The 15,057-nt window shown below is 41.6% G+C and overlaps 1 long non-coding RNA gene across 1 annotated transcript; it reads left to right on the forward strand.

Moving 5' to 3' along the window:
• The first annotated feature begins 1,227 nt into the window (after window positions 1–1,227).
• LOC128803698 (uncharacterized) lies at window positions 1,228–8,362 on the forward strand. Its single transcript, XR_008435815.1, has 4 exons — window positions 1,228–1,439; window positions 1,572–1,778; window positions 2,514–2,781; window positions 7,595–8,362. It is a non-coding gene; the product is annotated as an uncharacterized LOC128803698 (long non-coding RNA).
• The last annotated feature ends 6,695 nt before the right edge of the window (window positions 8,363–15,057 follow it).

A 15,057-nucleotide genomic window follows, 5' to 3' on the forward strand; every position in this document is an offset into this window, starting at 1 on the left:
GCTGTGTGCTGTCAACTCCTACCTTCCTGTGTTCATATTTATAGCCTATTCCTTTGCATTTGTGTTAATTAAAAAGATTGTAAGTTTCTTTTTAAATAACTGTCTAAACAAAATGTCATATTATGCATGTTTATACATACAAGAGCTAAAATGGCATATTTTGATCCTCTTTGAAATTTTACTCTCTATCTTCTCATCACCTTATCACCCCCTCAGTTTGGTACGATTTTCAGAGGAAATGAGGCTGCAATGGGCCAGATTCTTAAATCATTTTGACCCGCTTCAAAGGAGCTGAGGAGCTGCTGAATCTCCCCATTCAAGGATTCCCTTGGCACAAGGGAGTTCCTAGCTCATACAAAGCTGACAGAGCCAATTCCTATGCCATCTGTTCCTACAGAAACCATTTAGAAGAGCCTAGTGGTGGCAGACCAGGGGTGCAATTGAGGTATTTCTGTATTTTCCACTCCCTTTTCAAGACCCTCATAGAGGTAGTAGCTAACCTGTTACAGTGCAACATGAATGCCAGGAACAAACAGCTAAAATGAAATCTCTAGCTGTTCCTCTAAGCTTTACCCAGTACAATTTGCCAGAGATAATCCAAGAAGCCACTCAGAAAAGACAAGCTCCAAAGACTCTTCTCTTTAAACCTGAATAACTTCCGGGAAGTCAAAAAGCAATCAGACAGAGTTAAATTGCAAAACTGATTGGGTTGTAACATATGGGGAAAGGAGGAAAAGGGGAAGGGGGACAAACTTGTGGACACAGCTGAATGTGTCCACCTCTTTACCCTGATCAGCAGAAAATCTCATCTAATAGCAGTCCTCAGCCAGCTATGTGATACCTGGAATGGGGTGCTTAGCTCTTGAATAAAAATTCACAGTGCTGAGCAAGACCGTTAAAGCTCTGTGTACACTGGATATTTGCCTATGGATTTGTCCTGATGAGCTTTGTGACTCTCCTGACGCTGTGATCCAACTGGCACATACTCTGGCAGGTTTCTCTGCTTGAAGGCACCAACAATTATCTGAGAGGTAGTAAGGGATGGCTTTTTAAACCACTTCTCAACTGGTGCCACTTGTTACACTGTCAGGAGGAGCATGTCCTTCTCAGTGAGCCATCAGACAGGCTGGTGAGGCAGCAGGGTCCCACCTTCCCTGGAGTGAAACAGGAACAGAGTAAACCTATCTCAGCACTGAGGTGGTGACTGTGTGCTGAGGGGGAGTCTTGATGTGCTGTCTCTTTGTGTTCTTTTTAATACCACCATTCAGATATTTGTTTCTGTCTCTCAGCCCAAGCTTCTGAGCAACTGGTACATTTGGAGTGTGACAGCATACCACACCATGCATGGGACAAACCAAGGTGCCTTGCAGTGTCCCAGAATCCAGCACTGTTGCCTCAAGGAAGAGAAAGAAGACCAGGTCCCCAGGGCTTTTCAAACTGTAAGAGGGGAGGGGAAGAAGTAAAACATGTCGAGGACATGTTACATGGGTAACTGTGGAGATGACTGCTGATCCTTAGAGGAGCAGCAGGTTCCTTGATGCATACTGACCTCTCACTTTTTGTCATCACAGAGCCTGGCTTTCAAGGACATAGGGCACAGGTTAAATGGCTATTATAACAGCCCATTATAACCTGGGCAAAGGTCAGTCTAAGCCACCGCTCACATTTTGCTTGTGCTAACAGCTGGCCCTCAACAGAATTCTAGTGTGTCCACACAAGCTGCCCACACAGAATCTCCACTGACCCAACAGTTTGAAGATCCAGCCTAGGGAGTGGCAGTAAGTAAATTCCCAGGTTATGTCACAGGCATGGGCTAAGGTATAGGCAACATGCAAGCAGAAAAAGTTTAAATTCCCTTGATACTGACTGGCGAAATCTAGCACTTAAAAAGTAACCATTTGAAGATGGGTACAGTGAGACCTCTGCCTGCTCCTGTCTGTCTATTCTCACCAATGTAAATATACCCTAAGCATAGGCACAGCAAGTTAAGTATGTCACTGAAGCCAATAAGAAATCCCAGTAAGGGGAGTTTTGCCCCACATCAGAGCTGCAGTTAAATGTGCCTTTGAATGTCAGCTTCTGAACCAAGCTGTCCTGTGTTCAGCTATCTTACTTGCACATTTGAAGGCAGGTGGCTTTTTTCTTTTCTCCTTTGGGATGAGGTTCATGGGGATACCACTCTTAGCTAATAACCAGTTGAATATGAGCCCCAGAAGTGGAACTCGAGCTCCATCTCAGCAGAATCTACAATAATGTAGAGATAGTAGTTTCATCAGAAGGATATAAGTGAGAATGGGAATAGTGAAGAGAGAGAGCTTCTGTTTTCTCTGCTATCTGGGTTAACTATGCAGCAGAAAGCACAGACCATAGGGCCAGAGGTGGCAGAAAGGAGTGTCGTGAGTGGTGTAGGTAATAAGTATTCCCACTGAGTATGAGAGGCTCTGAACCCTGAAGTTTGGCCCTCTCTATCTACACACAATGTTAAAACAGTGCCTCGCCTTTGCTTTATTTAGCTCTGCAACTATAGACTCCTTGACTGCACTGCTGCTCACTTCAGAGCAAAGTAGGATGTGGTCCTCTTCCCTGCTACCTCCTCTTTCTCAGTGAGAGTCTCCTTAAGGGACCTTCAAAATCAAGAGAACTGAAAACTTTTGTTTCCCAAAGCATTCAAGCTGCCAGGCAATTGCACAAAAGGCAGACAGCGGTTGTCGTGTTTGAAAGGAAATGGCTGAGAACACTGAGACCAAGAGTATATGCTGACATGGTCTTTTGCAGATGGAGGTGAGCCTGTTTTGTCCTTTTTCCAAGCCAGATGGGGAACTGTTTTACTGTAAGCTAATCCTGAGTAATGAAACTACACCCCTTCATGTTCAAAAGCTTCTAGTTAGCACTATGCACACCAAAAAAACAAGCAGGAGGGTTCTCAATTGCTGTCAAAACCCAGAATACTCTTATGTTTTGGTCCTGTGGACCTTTGGGGCAAACCCCGTAGGTTCTGACCCAACAGAGTATGAGGTAGGGAGGCCCAGCTTGTGGAAGGAAATAGGAATGGTTTAACTATGTAACCCTGTAGCAGGGCCAGTTCAAAATGTAAAACAAGTAGGCTGTTTCTTTTTTTGCCACATGTTGCAAAAACAAAAAACAAACAAAAAAAAAACCCACCCAAAAAAACCCAAAAAAAAAAAAAAAAAACCAAAAAAAAAAACCCAAAAAAAACCCCCAAAAAACCAAACAAACAGAAAAAAAACCCAAAAAACAAACAAACAAAAAACAAAACCAAGATAGCACTATTTTGCTTCAGACAGAGACCAGGAAAACGAGGCAGAAGCCTGTGTCTTGGGGCAGCAGTCGGTGCCTCTCATTTTTTATTTCTCTGGCAAGACCAAGAGTCTTGTTCTCATGATACAGTAGGACCATACTGGGCACCTAAGGAAGTGACACCCAGCAACATACATGCCTGGGAGACTCCTAATTGTGATTGGCAGGACTTTCTGTGTGACCTTCAGCATGCACCTACATTTTGCGTAAGTTGTATTTTAGGCGTGTAAGAGACTGTTTGGGATTGTGCTCAGGTTCATCTTATGGTGCCTTGAAGTTCTACCCACTTACCTGCAAAAAGCAGATTTTATGCCTCCTCCTCCTTCCTTGGTGAGGGAGGCAAGGAAGAGGGAAGTATTCTGTGTTGTTTGAATAGCACAGCAGAACAAGAATCAGAGAAAGAGACAAACTGTGTGGAAAAAATCTCAGCCCCACTGAAGTCCCTGGCAAAAATTCCACAGACTTCAACAACTTTCTATTCTGTGGCTGCATGTGCTTGTGTTTCACCGCAGACCACTTTAAATAACACAGTTTTAATAAGTTGTATGACTACTGCAAAGGGTGAAATGCGACCTTCACCTTTTTTATTAGGGTGCTACTTTGACTAGCATGCAGCATCTCTTTACATTAGACCGGCATCAGGTAATACAGGAAGAGTATTGTATTATCAAGAAAGTTTTTCTCTCACAGTATAGAATGACTGGCATTTCATCTCTTCCCTTGCTATTCTATTGCATATTGGCCCATACATACACTGCGTTCAGTGAAGATTCCCATAGTCAGCCTTATTTACTTTTGTTTAGGTGCATGGCTAGGGATACTGGAGAAGAAGTGTGGTGGACTGTATTTATAATTACAGCTCAGATATTTATCCATTCAAAAATAACACAATAAAATTTTGAGCAAAAATAATATTCAGTATTTTTCCAAGAGGGTCTATTGTTTTTCTGCAGTCCCATGCCAGTCATTACTCAACAAAATTCCACACATTATCTTTCTCATGAGTTCAGAGGGCAGTTACCAAGTGAAATTTCCACCTGTAGGCACTGATTTAGTCTTCTTTTTATGACTCCTCTTCCAGATTTATAAGAGAATTTAATTAGGCTTCTTATAGATTTCTTTGGCACTTTTTGAATATATATATCTATCTCCTTCTTGATTATGATCCCCTTTAACTCACTGGATGTCCCAGATTATAAGCTTTGCATGGAATCAGTTGCCTTTGGCTATGTTTGGTATTGTGTTACCTTCTGTTCAGTTAACGGTGTAGAGATAGACCATAAGCACTGGAAAAACCTCAAAGCTCTTTTCTGCTGTTTTGAAATTGAGAAAGCAAAAACATAATTGCTTTTGTTGGATCACAATCCTGAATAGCAAAAGACTTTTTAAACATCTGCCCTTCCTTTGATTGGCTTTATATCTTCTCTCTTTTTGTCTATTGTTCATTATTCTGCATTTTATTCACTAATGAAAAATTCTATCCATGACAATATTTTCATATGCTGTAAGATGACTGTGATTCAACGCATTTAATCTGATCTAGCCCTACAGAAACCCTTAATAGAATGTGACAATATATGTTAATTCTGTGAGGTTTGTATTTCCTTCTTGCTTGTGTAATATCTGATCTGTCCTACCTAAAATCTCAGAGCAATCTCCTGCAATTCTGACTTTTAGCAGAGCCAGAGTCTTAACTCCCAGCACATATTTGCAACACCTATTGAAGTCAAACAGCACCATGTAGCTTTACGGAAAGTAAATTTTGCTTTCTCTGTCACTGAAACCCTGCCCCCATGCAGATCTGTGACAAATCAGCACTGACTTTCATTCTGCCAAGATCAGGTGTCAGAATTGTTACATTTTATATGGGATACTCTCTGATGGGAGAACTTGCATGTGTTTCCAGGTGTTGATCTCCTGCTTGCTCTTTATCACTAATCGAATTACTTGATATGTCTCTTTCCTTTCTTACTTTTTAAATACCACTGTCAAATACCTATCATGACATTAGTATGCATTCCCAGAGAAATGTAGCAGCCAGAAATAATGCTGATCCCTGAGTGGATTGGAATAATCCGTTCATTCTGCAGGGAATAGCTAACCCTATTCAATAATAATATTGAAATTAAGAAATCACATTCGGTCTTTTAACATGGGAAGACAATACAAATAATTGGGGAATTTCCTAATGAGTCTGTTATTAAAACAGTATCTAGAGGAAACTTGAGCACTCACACAACTGAAATGTGTCCTTTTCTTTTTTTCCTGGTTTGAGCATAATGCCTGACATCAATACCACAAGTATTTTCAATGCTACCTGGGAATAAGAGGAAATGAAAACAGGAGACTTTTGAAAAATCACTTCTGATTTTGCTCATTTAAGAGCTACATATTTCAAAAGAAATGAGGGCCAAACTTCCAAGTGCCAATAGTCCCCTGTTGGATCCAGATTTTCAGAAAGATTCCATTCTCATTTACACTTCTCAATAGAGCATTTTTCCACAAGCACTCAGCAGACAGCAATTCTTTCTGGCCAGGAAGCCATTTTTTTTTACCCTTCTGAACCTAAAAGAGAATGGGGAACTCTTTTGTGAATAAAGTTCTTCAGACAAGTTATGCTTGATGAGCCTGGCTCTGAGGGAAAAAGTGAAGTACAGTGAAGTACAACTTTCCTCTCTAAAGCCTCCAGAGGCTGTGGGTGCTAGAAAGACCCAGTCTACTGTTGGGCAGAGATAGTTCTGAGAGAGCTAGCTTGGAGACTGGAAGCAATGGAGAAACACCCATAATTCCTCCTGGAGCTTTGCAGTATGTGAGGGAACAAGTATTTCCATGAATACCAGAATTATTCCGGAAGCCTAGTTTCCAATGGAGTTAGTGTTTCATGGCTGACTGACATTTTAAATGAATTATACTATTGCTGCACTGTGAATTCTGCCCTTATCAGACACTGGAGAATCCATAGGGGAGAGAAGCCTTGGCTGTGGAGTGGATTCCCTTATATCTAATAAGGTATAAGCTCTGACTGAAGATTTCCTTCACATACATCCATTCTCTTTCCCAGGTGGATTCTCTCTGTGTCAAACGAGAACTGAGCGTGGGCTGCAGCCTTTCCATCAGTAGAAAAACTCTTCAGTTTTCTGTATTCGTAAAAACTTACCAACTTGATTATCTCTGGAACCTCTGCCTTTCTGCCAGGTTCAGCTACAATTACCCAATGGGTACAAAAGTACAAAAGTTTTTGGACAACTGCATGTGCACACACACACACGCACAGAGCAATTATATGAGCTGTGCTTTCTCATGGAGCCAGGCTAAAAACACCCACTGATACACTCTAAATGACTGAAATCTGCTGTGGCTCTGAGTGAGTTGGGCAGGCTGTAATAAAGGGCTGAGTGGAAAGAGATATAAATGATTCTGTATCTCTTGTCCCATAGAGCAATCAGGCACGTCTCCCTCCTCTGCTAGCCATAGGGTCTCCCCATCAGACACCACCGCTGCTCAGCGCCTTTGGCACAGAGTGCACTGCGGGGGCAGTCAGGGGGGCTGGAAGTGTTTCTTGCTGGTCTGCCAGTGTGAAGGATTGGCAGTGTTTCTTGCAGTTTCCTTTCCCATGAGCAACTAGCAGCAATCAAATACAATCTAGCCCTTATTATTTGCCGTTAGTTTCTTTGATTGTGATTTGGAAATACGTTGCTAAGGAAAGCAAAAACCGTGGTTAACTGATTGATAGAAAATAAGAGTCATAGAAAACATCTGGAGAGCCAGATGAGTACAAGTCATTGTTTAGTTTAATACCCTTATAATATTTGCTGCAAACAGCCAAGCTGAAGGGTGGATTCTTCATCATTTTTATTATGTGCTTATTCCAAAATATTAGTGAATGGGCTTTGGCAGCAATGTTTGATTCATGTCCTTTTGCCCAGATATTACCATGTCTTGGCTTTCTGAGGCTGTGTAAGGCCAAATTATCAGAACATAATATCAAAATATAAGAATGGTCATACTGGATAATACCAACATCCCTTTAGACTCTTGCTTCTGATGGTGACAAATAGCAGATGTTTAGGAAAAATTACAAAGCCAAAAAATGCAGCCGTTGTTCTCCAACACATTGTATCTTCTAGTGATTAACAGCTAGAGAACAAGCTGAGCCAGAAGTGGTATCTTTGTACTTAAGATGGATGGATGGATGCATGGATGGATTTTTTTTTTCTGCTTGGTTGTTCCTCCTTGGCCTTTAAAGATAAAAATAGGTTGGTTACGTTCTGCCTAGGAAAAAAATGCGGAGGGAAATCTTGCAGCTGGAAACTTTTGGAGCCACCCGTAGGAATTAAACTTCATCAAGCTGCAGTGGCATGTCTGAGCTAAAGTAGAAGAGAGTCAGCCTCTCTGAACTTCTGATCTTTGCCCTTCAGCTTAACCATACATTTGTTGGACAGCAGAAAGCAGGGTGGAGGGAATGGGGTGAGGGCTGGGGCTTGAAGCTGACTGCAGGTGTCCAGAGCCTCCCTTCAGGTGGGCTGGAAGAGACAAGACTAGCACATCGCCTGGCTGGCCATACAGCCCTTCAGCTGCAGCCCTGGGAGCCAACACTCTGGTTGAAACATGCTCTTCAAACCCCTTTGAGCAGAGTGGTCTCTGAGTAGACAGTTGACTGAAATGTAAACAGCCAACTTACTTCAAGTCTTCACAGGTTCATTCCCATGCTGATCACAGTTATTCACCAGCTGTGATTTACATGTGTTGTGACTTTTCTAAGAGCCCTCTGTGGGCCCAGGAGGACAGAAAAATATTAGTACATTTTGATTTTACAGACACTGAGAGTTAAAATCACTTTTCTGAAGTTCAGAGTGAACTGGTAACTAGACCAATATAGAAACTACTCATTCCTAAGACTGTTTTCAATGGCTAGCCAGCACTTCCTTTCACTTAGTTTACTGTTAAACCTAGAGGCATAACTCAGAAATCCATATACCAAGGGGACTGCTCCCTCACAGAACTCTATTCAATATTTATAGCATGTCCTTATTATGGTGATCATATACAAAATTATATTGTTTTGACTCTTTAGATGGTATTTTAACTATCAGGAATTGTTGCATTACCAAAAAGGAGAGGAGAGGAGAGGAGAGGAGAGGAGAGGAGAGGAGAGGAGAGGAGAGGAGAGGAGAGGAGAGGAGAGGAGAGGAGAGGAGAGGAGAGGAGAGGAGAGGAGAGGAGAGGAGAGGAGAGGAGAGGAGAGGAGAGGAGAGGAGAGGAGAGGAGAAGTGGAAAGGGAGGGGGAGGGGAGGGGGAGGGGGAGGGGGAGGGGGAAAGGAAGGAAGGGAAAGGGAAGACGGGAAGGGAAGGGAAGGGAAGGGAAGGGAAGGGAAGGGAAGGGAAGGGAAGGGAAGGGAAGGGAAGGGAAGGGAAGGGAAGGGAAGGGAAGGGAAGGGAAGGGAAGGGAAGGGAAGGGAAGGGAAGGGAAGGGAAGGGAAGGGGAAGGGGAAGAGGAAAGCACGGGGAACCTTGAATATGTTTTGCCTCCCCAAGTCAAGTGACTACCTTGCTTCTTCAGGTTCCCTTACAATTGCATGTGTTGTTTCCTTACTTGTTTGCCCTTGTTATGAAACCACTCATATTCTAAGTAGTTTTTTAATAGTCTAACATGAGCAAAATATCTTGTCAGAAGTGGTTGCTGAGCTTGTTGAGCCTGTGGCTCAGGAATGCTGATATCTGAGGAAGTTCTGTGAGCAGAGAACATCCATGAGGGCATCCACTGCAGCCTTTTTTAATTCTCTGGGGGCTACTCCTGCCCTTTCTCACATCACATTCATTTCTACCCAAAACTGACGTGGTTCTAAAGCCACCCCTGCTGAATTGCCCTCCAAGGACATGGAGTAGTCCCTGCCCTCTGCTATTATTCCATTAGACCTTGCCTATTACCTGTGAAAGGGCTCTCCAGCAAACCTTCACTAATATAATGCCAACAGAACCACCTCAGTGGAGCTGTTTTGATGAACAAAATAATAAACCAGTGAAAGGACTTTTTTTTCCCTGATATTTTTCTGTCCACCTCAGGCAATTGTTTTCATGCTTCTGACAGACGCAGCAAGGATGGCAAAACTTTCTTCATAGACAAGAAATCCTGAGAGGTGTGGAACAGATATTCACTGCTGGTTGTGGCTGCTGCTCAGTTGTCTCTCTGGGCTGTCTTATTGCATGAGGGAGTTTACTTTCAGAACTGGAGATTAACGGAGATTTTGAGTTGATGCCATTATATTTTTAATTTTCCCTTCTTAATGTGGCTTATTTAAAGAGAGCACTAGGGTTTAGCATTGACTGGTATTATGGGAAATAAAAACAATGCCAAAAATAAGAGTGCTTTAAGAAAGATCAACAGATAGCCAAAGGACTAGCAATGTTTGACCATTGGGATGTATTTATTGAAAGAAGACCCTTTTTGAAGGACAAACTCTGCCTAAGCAACTGTGGAAACAGCCTTCTGGAAGCAAGTCTGGCAGAACTGATAAGCAGAGCTCTGAACTGAAAAAGGAAGGGTAAGAGTCAAAGACTTGAATAATCTCCACATGCCCATAGGGCACCAGAGGAGAAAGTGTAGGTACACGAGGGTATGCCAAAGGATAAGGAAATTTAAGTGATCAGAATGCCAGGAAATAAGAATAAAGAAAGTGCAAACTGTGAAGAGAACTGCTTTCAGGGTGGCAATAGAGTGAGTGTCAGGTTCAGCTCTTGACAAAACTGTGTTTAAGGGGTAGAGAAATTTTTAAGAACAATATATGTACCAAAAAAAGGGAAGAGCATAAACTAAGCTTTCGGGGCAATAGATGGGACAGGTATACACTCATAACAGAACAGAATAGCAATCACAGCTGGAACACTGGTCTCCAAGCACATGCATTATTCAGAAAAGCTGAGGTAAAGGTGAAGGTGGTAGCAGAGAACTGTGCATTAATGATATGAAACACTGCAAAGAAGTATGTGCAGAAATGATAGCATGCAAAAAGCAGAATTTATTCCAGTTAAAATAATTCTGGAGAAGCTGGTAAAGAAGAGTACTTGGACAGTACAAGCCCCCTGATTTTGCTCTGGTTATGTGTAAAGGCATCAGTTACGCCATTAGAGAGACAAATTCTATTGAGTTTGTATCATGCAGAGAAATTTTTACCTCCCCAAATATGGATCAAGAACAACCACCACTAAAAAATGACAGACTCCAGGTATTTATGGATGTAATAGTCAACAAATGTCTTAAAATTCTCACAGAACCATTAAAAAGTAATGCTGGTTGAGACTTGATTTTGGTAACTGATAACTGCAGCAAAAAAAAAAAAAGAAAAAAAGTACCTTGGTTCAAGTGATCAGGGGCTGACACTTCCTAATTAAATGGAACAAGTAAATTACTCTGCTAATAAGATTTTGCATTTCAAAAGGGCAGTTTGGTAAACTTTTGGAATTGATTATTAAAGTCAGATGGATAGCAGAGTGTGGGCAATAAAATGTGAGGGGCCTGGAGTTTCTACAGGTCTGAGCAACTAAAAGTTTTGGGAATCTGTGTACCAGACAAAAGAGAAAGCCTGGTTGTGTAACCACTTCAAGAGATGTGCTAGTACTTTAGGTTATGTCTTTTAAAAGAAAGAGTAGGTCTTAGGCAAGGAATGGACGTAAATGTGACAGGAAAGATCACACCAAAGTCTTCCTATGCTTTCTTGGATGATATCCTACACAGGGGAACAGTGAAATACTCTTCACTTGTGTTTCACTACAGGGTTTGGCACAGCAGTGCAGAAGATGTTATTTGTTAGCTGGAGCTCTGCAGGAAAACTGTGTATGTAATAAGGATCTGGCTCATAGCATACAGAAACCACTGAAAAAAATCGTCACAAGACTGGACAGAAGCAATTAGGAAGGCACATCATACTAACTGTAGGGACAAATCTTGTTTCATATTTTCATAAACTATCATGACACTAGTATTGACTTCTAAATTTTTAAAGATGCAGCATTTAGAGGTATCATTAATTGAATAAAAAGCATGTCAAGACTCTGAAAAACAGTAAAGATTAAACAAAAACTGTAAATGTTTACTACTAGCAGTACAATTTCCCCTAGGTGCTCCAAGCTTATAAATAAACACAAATATCTGGCCATGCTAGGCAAAGTAATTCTTATGCTACAGTATGATCCAGACATCAAAACAGGCAACTAAAATTCAGTGAGACAGATATCAGAAAGTGTTAATGCTTTAGCAGAAAATCTGAGGAGACCTTGTGTGCAGCTCTGAGCACCCATGCTCAGGAAAGCTCGATTTCAGCTGTGCAGAGCCGCGACTACACTAAGGTTGCAGACTTGATCCCTGTACAGACAGATCCCTGTACTTAAGAGTTGGATTCAATGATCCTTGGAGGTCTCTTCCAACTCAGGATATTCTGTGAATGACATAACTTAGAATCATAGGATCATCACAGAATATCCTGAGTTGGAAGGGTCCCACAAGGATCACTGAAGTCCAACCCCTGGCCCTGTACAGAACAATCCCAAGAATCACACCATGTGCCTCAAAGTGTTGTCCAAATGTTTCTTGAACAGGTGATGTGACCACTCTCCTGAGGAGCTGTTCCAGTGCCATCCACCTTCTGGGTGAAAAACCTTTCCTTAATATCTACCTTGACCAGTAGGAAACAAAAAGAGGCCTGAATAACTTGGCTTGTTAAGTTGAAAAAAAAAAAAAAAAAAAAAAAAACACAAGAAATCAACAAAAGCAGAAAAATATTTTCTAGCTGTTAAAGTCATCAGCTGAAAACAAATCTATGTGTTTGTGGCAAGAAGAGATCTTGCTACTCCAAATAAGTCTTGTGGGCTCAACCATGGCTGAATATCTGAGGAAGAGATTAAAGGGAGAGATTTCTGTAATGAAAGAAGACTGTGGATCTCCTTCAGTGTTTAGTAAATGTTTTCTCAGCTTTTCAGTTCCAAACTATTGCTAGTTTGCCAAACATGAACTGAAAGACACAAACCTTAAAAAACTTTTCATGTAAATTTGGAGCCATATTTTGGAGCTTGAGTCATATAAGAGGAAGAATGTGGGTTTTCATGGAAAATTTAAAACATCTTTGTCAGACTTGTCTGACTGCTCAGCTGAACTTTGCCATCTGAAATATTCAGACTGGCTACATCCTATGTAGAGAAAAAGCTCCATTCACTACCTACCTGCTACTTAAACATCTTCAAAAGTGAAAATAAAGTTGCCTAGGATATTTGTCTATTTCCATTTCATGTGTATGCAGTGCTGCTCTTTGCCAGTTCAAAGTTAAACCTACTTGCAGAGCTAAAGGCTTGCTCTTCCTCTTGCAAGAGGCCATAGAAAATTACCTGTTGGCTTTGCTGGGATCATATATATGGAGTCCTTACAGATGAGCAAGCAGGTGTTTTTCTTCTCTGCCCACAGGGTCTATCTGCTCCTGCTGTTTCTCCAGAGAGGTCCTTGGAGTGAAATTTTCAAAAATAGTAACAGTTCTCCTCCTCTTTCCCCCAAATATGTTATTCTGAAGGTGCTTAGTTATGCTTCTGCCACTGTTAGCCAGCCATTCTCTGTGTCATGCCCTACTCTTGAGATTCACCTGTCTGGTCTCCACCATGACTCTGATGATTTGCTTGGTTCCAGCCCAGTGCTGCAGATTGACTCAGCCTGATGCCCTCCCAAGCTAAATGTGACTGATCCCACCACCACCACCTGGCTCCAGCTGATGGGTGAGCCCTTGGAGTGTAGCACACACAAAATGCTTTGGTGGATGTATGTTTCTTCTACCACTTCCCAGTCCAGCATCTCCCTTGCGTTCATACCTCCTGCTTGATGGGGTCTCACTAACTGGAAAGTGAGAGAAAAAATTGAGTTTATCATGGTATAAATTTAACTCTATACAAGTTCTGTGTGCCAGACATGGGTAAAGGGCTATATTTCAACCCATTGCATCCACATGAAAAGGTGTTCCTATATTCATTTCTGCCTGGTTTTGGTTTGGGTTTTGGATGTTTTTGTTTTGTTTATTGCCTGGCTCCTAGATTCACATTTTTATGCAGAAAATGTTTGAACAAAAGAGAGGGTTCAATTTACCCTGTCATGAAAAAACTGTAAGACCTGCTTCTAAGAATTGCTCCAGCCTGGATTGCAAATAAAGAGTAAAAAAATAAAAATGCATTCCAGTTGCCATCACTGTAAATTGAGCAAATGCGCTACAGGCTGGGGTCATTTTTCCTGAACCTGTCTGAGAGATATTGTTTGTTATGGGCAAAGCACATTGACACTCAGGAATAACAGCACATCTTGACTAGTCCTGAACCCTGAGCTGGTGCTGAATGCAGCACATCCTTATTGGCACTGCCTACAGCTAGGTCGAACAGGACCCATCTACCCTAACTTCAGCCATCTGGTCAGGTATGCTCTAACTAAGCTAACTGCCTGTCTGCTTGCTGTAATTGACTGAGCCATGCAGGCAACTTCAAAAGGTGACTCATCCCTCCCTTTAGTAGGTGCCTAAGCTAGCTGGCAGGAATTGCCCTCTGTCTTTCTCCATTGAATGTAGGGGGAGCCGAGACTTGGCCTACACACTAACTAGTATATGGCTAAAGTTAGTGAAGATAAATCCCATCTGCAGTTAGTGCTGGATCTGATAACTCAACTGCTAAAGCTCCATTTGAACTGCAGGCATTGCTTTTAGAAATAGGTATCATGAACTTATTGGTATCAGATGTTGTCCATAAATGGGCAGTTCTAAAGGGAGGCCAGGGTGGGGGGAGGCATAGTAACCCCTTGATTGTGAAATTACATGATTACTAAATGAATATGATTCTTCAGCAGGCTGTTTTTAATGTCGGGGTTGTGTTTCTAATGAAGGAAAACATGTTGTATCACTGATCCATATCACAGTCCTCATGCTGTCTGCTATCAAGAGAAAGCAAGCTCTAAACTCAAGATCTATCAGATTTTTATTCATACCTGCAGAAATAAAACCATAAGGTTGTTCTTTTTTAAAATCAAAATAGTCTCTGTGCAGTGTATCTGATTCAAACCATATTGCTAGCAAGGTGGAACCTTGAAAACATTAAGATTTTTCTATGGTAAAAGCTAAAGATTAGAGGGCCCTGAGGAAACAGAACACATGGGCCAAAAGTTTTAAACCCAAATATTAAAGATAGTCAGCCAAGTCAAAACATTGGCATCTACATGAAGGGATTGTGAATTACAGTGGGACTGAGCACACGCTGAGTCTACTTATTCCCTAGCACTTCTGAAAACTACTCCAATTTTAATTAAATAACTTCATGTGGATGAAGTTGCTTCAATTTTATACAAAGGAATATTTATGCTCCTTGCTTTACTAGAAGAACCCCAAAAGGGTTTGACCCCTTGTCTTTCTGCACTGGAATGGGAAGAACAATGAGAGAAGCCTTTGGTTCTGATAGAGGATTTTTTTTTCAGTTGAATCAGGACTAACCCCTCAGAAAACAAAACAAAACCAAGCAAATAAACAAACAAATGAAACCATCAAAAAACAGAGGCTCATCACATAAGTCACCAATGACTGATCAAAAGAACTTTGGAGAAACAGAAACCTGCCACCGTAGCTTCAGAAAATTTGAACTCAAAAGCTTAGATGGGCTCAGCCCCATCAGTTGCACAGCGAAAGGTACCTCTGACTTGCCACAGCTTCTGCCTCTTCACAATCCTGCCTGTGG

The sequence above is a fragment of the Vidua macroura genome, chromosome 2, assembly GCF_024509145.1.
Source record: "Vidua macroura isolate BioBank_ID:100142 chromosome 2, ASM2450914v1, whole genome shotgun sequence".
In the NCBI taxonomy this organism is placed as follows: domain Eukaryota; kingdom Metazoa; phylum Chordata; class Aves; order Passeriformes; family Viduidae; genus Vidua; species Vidua macroura.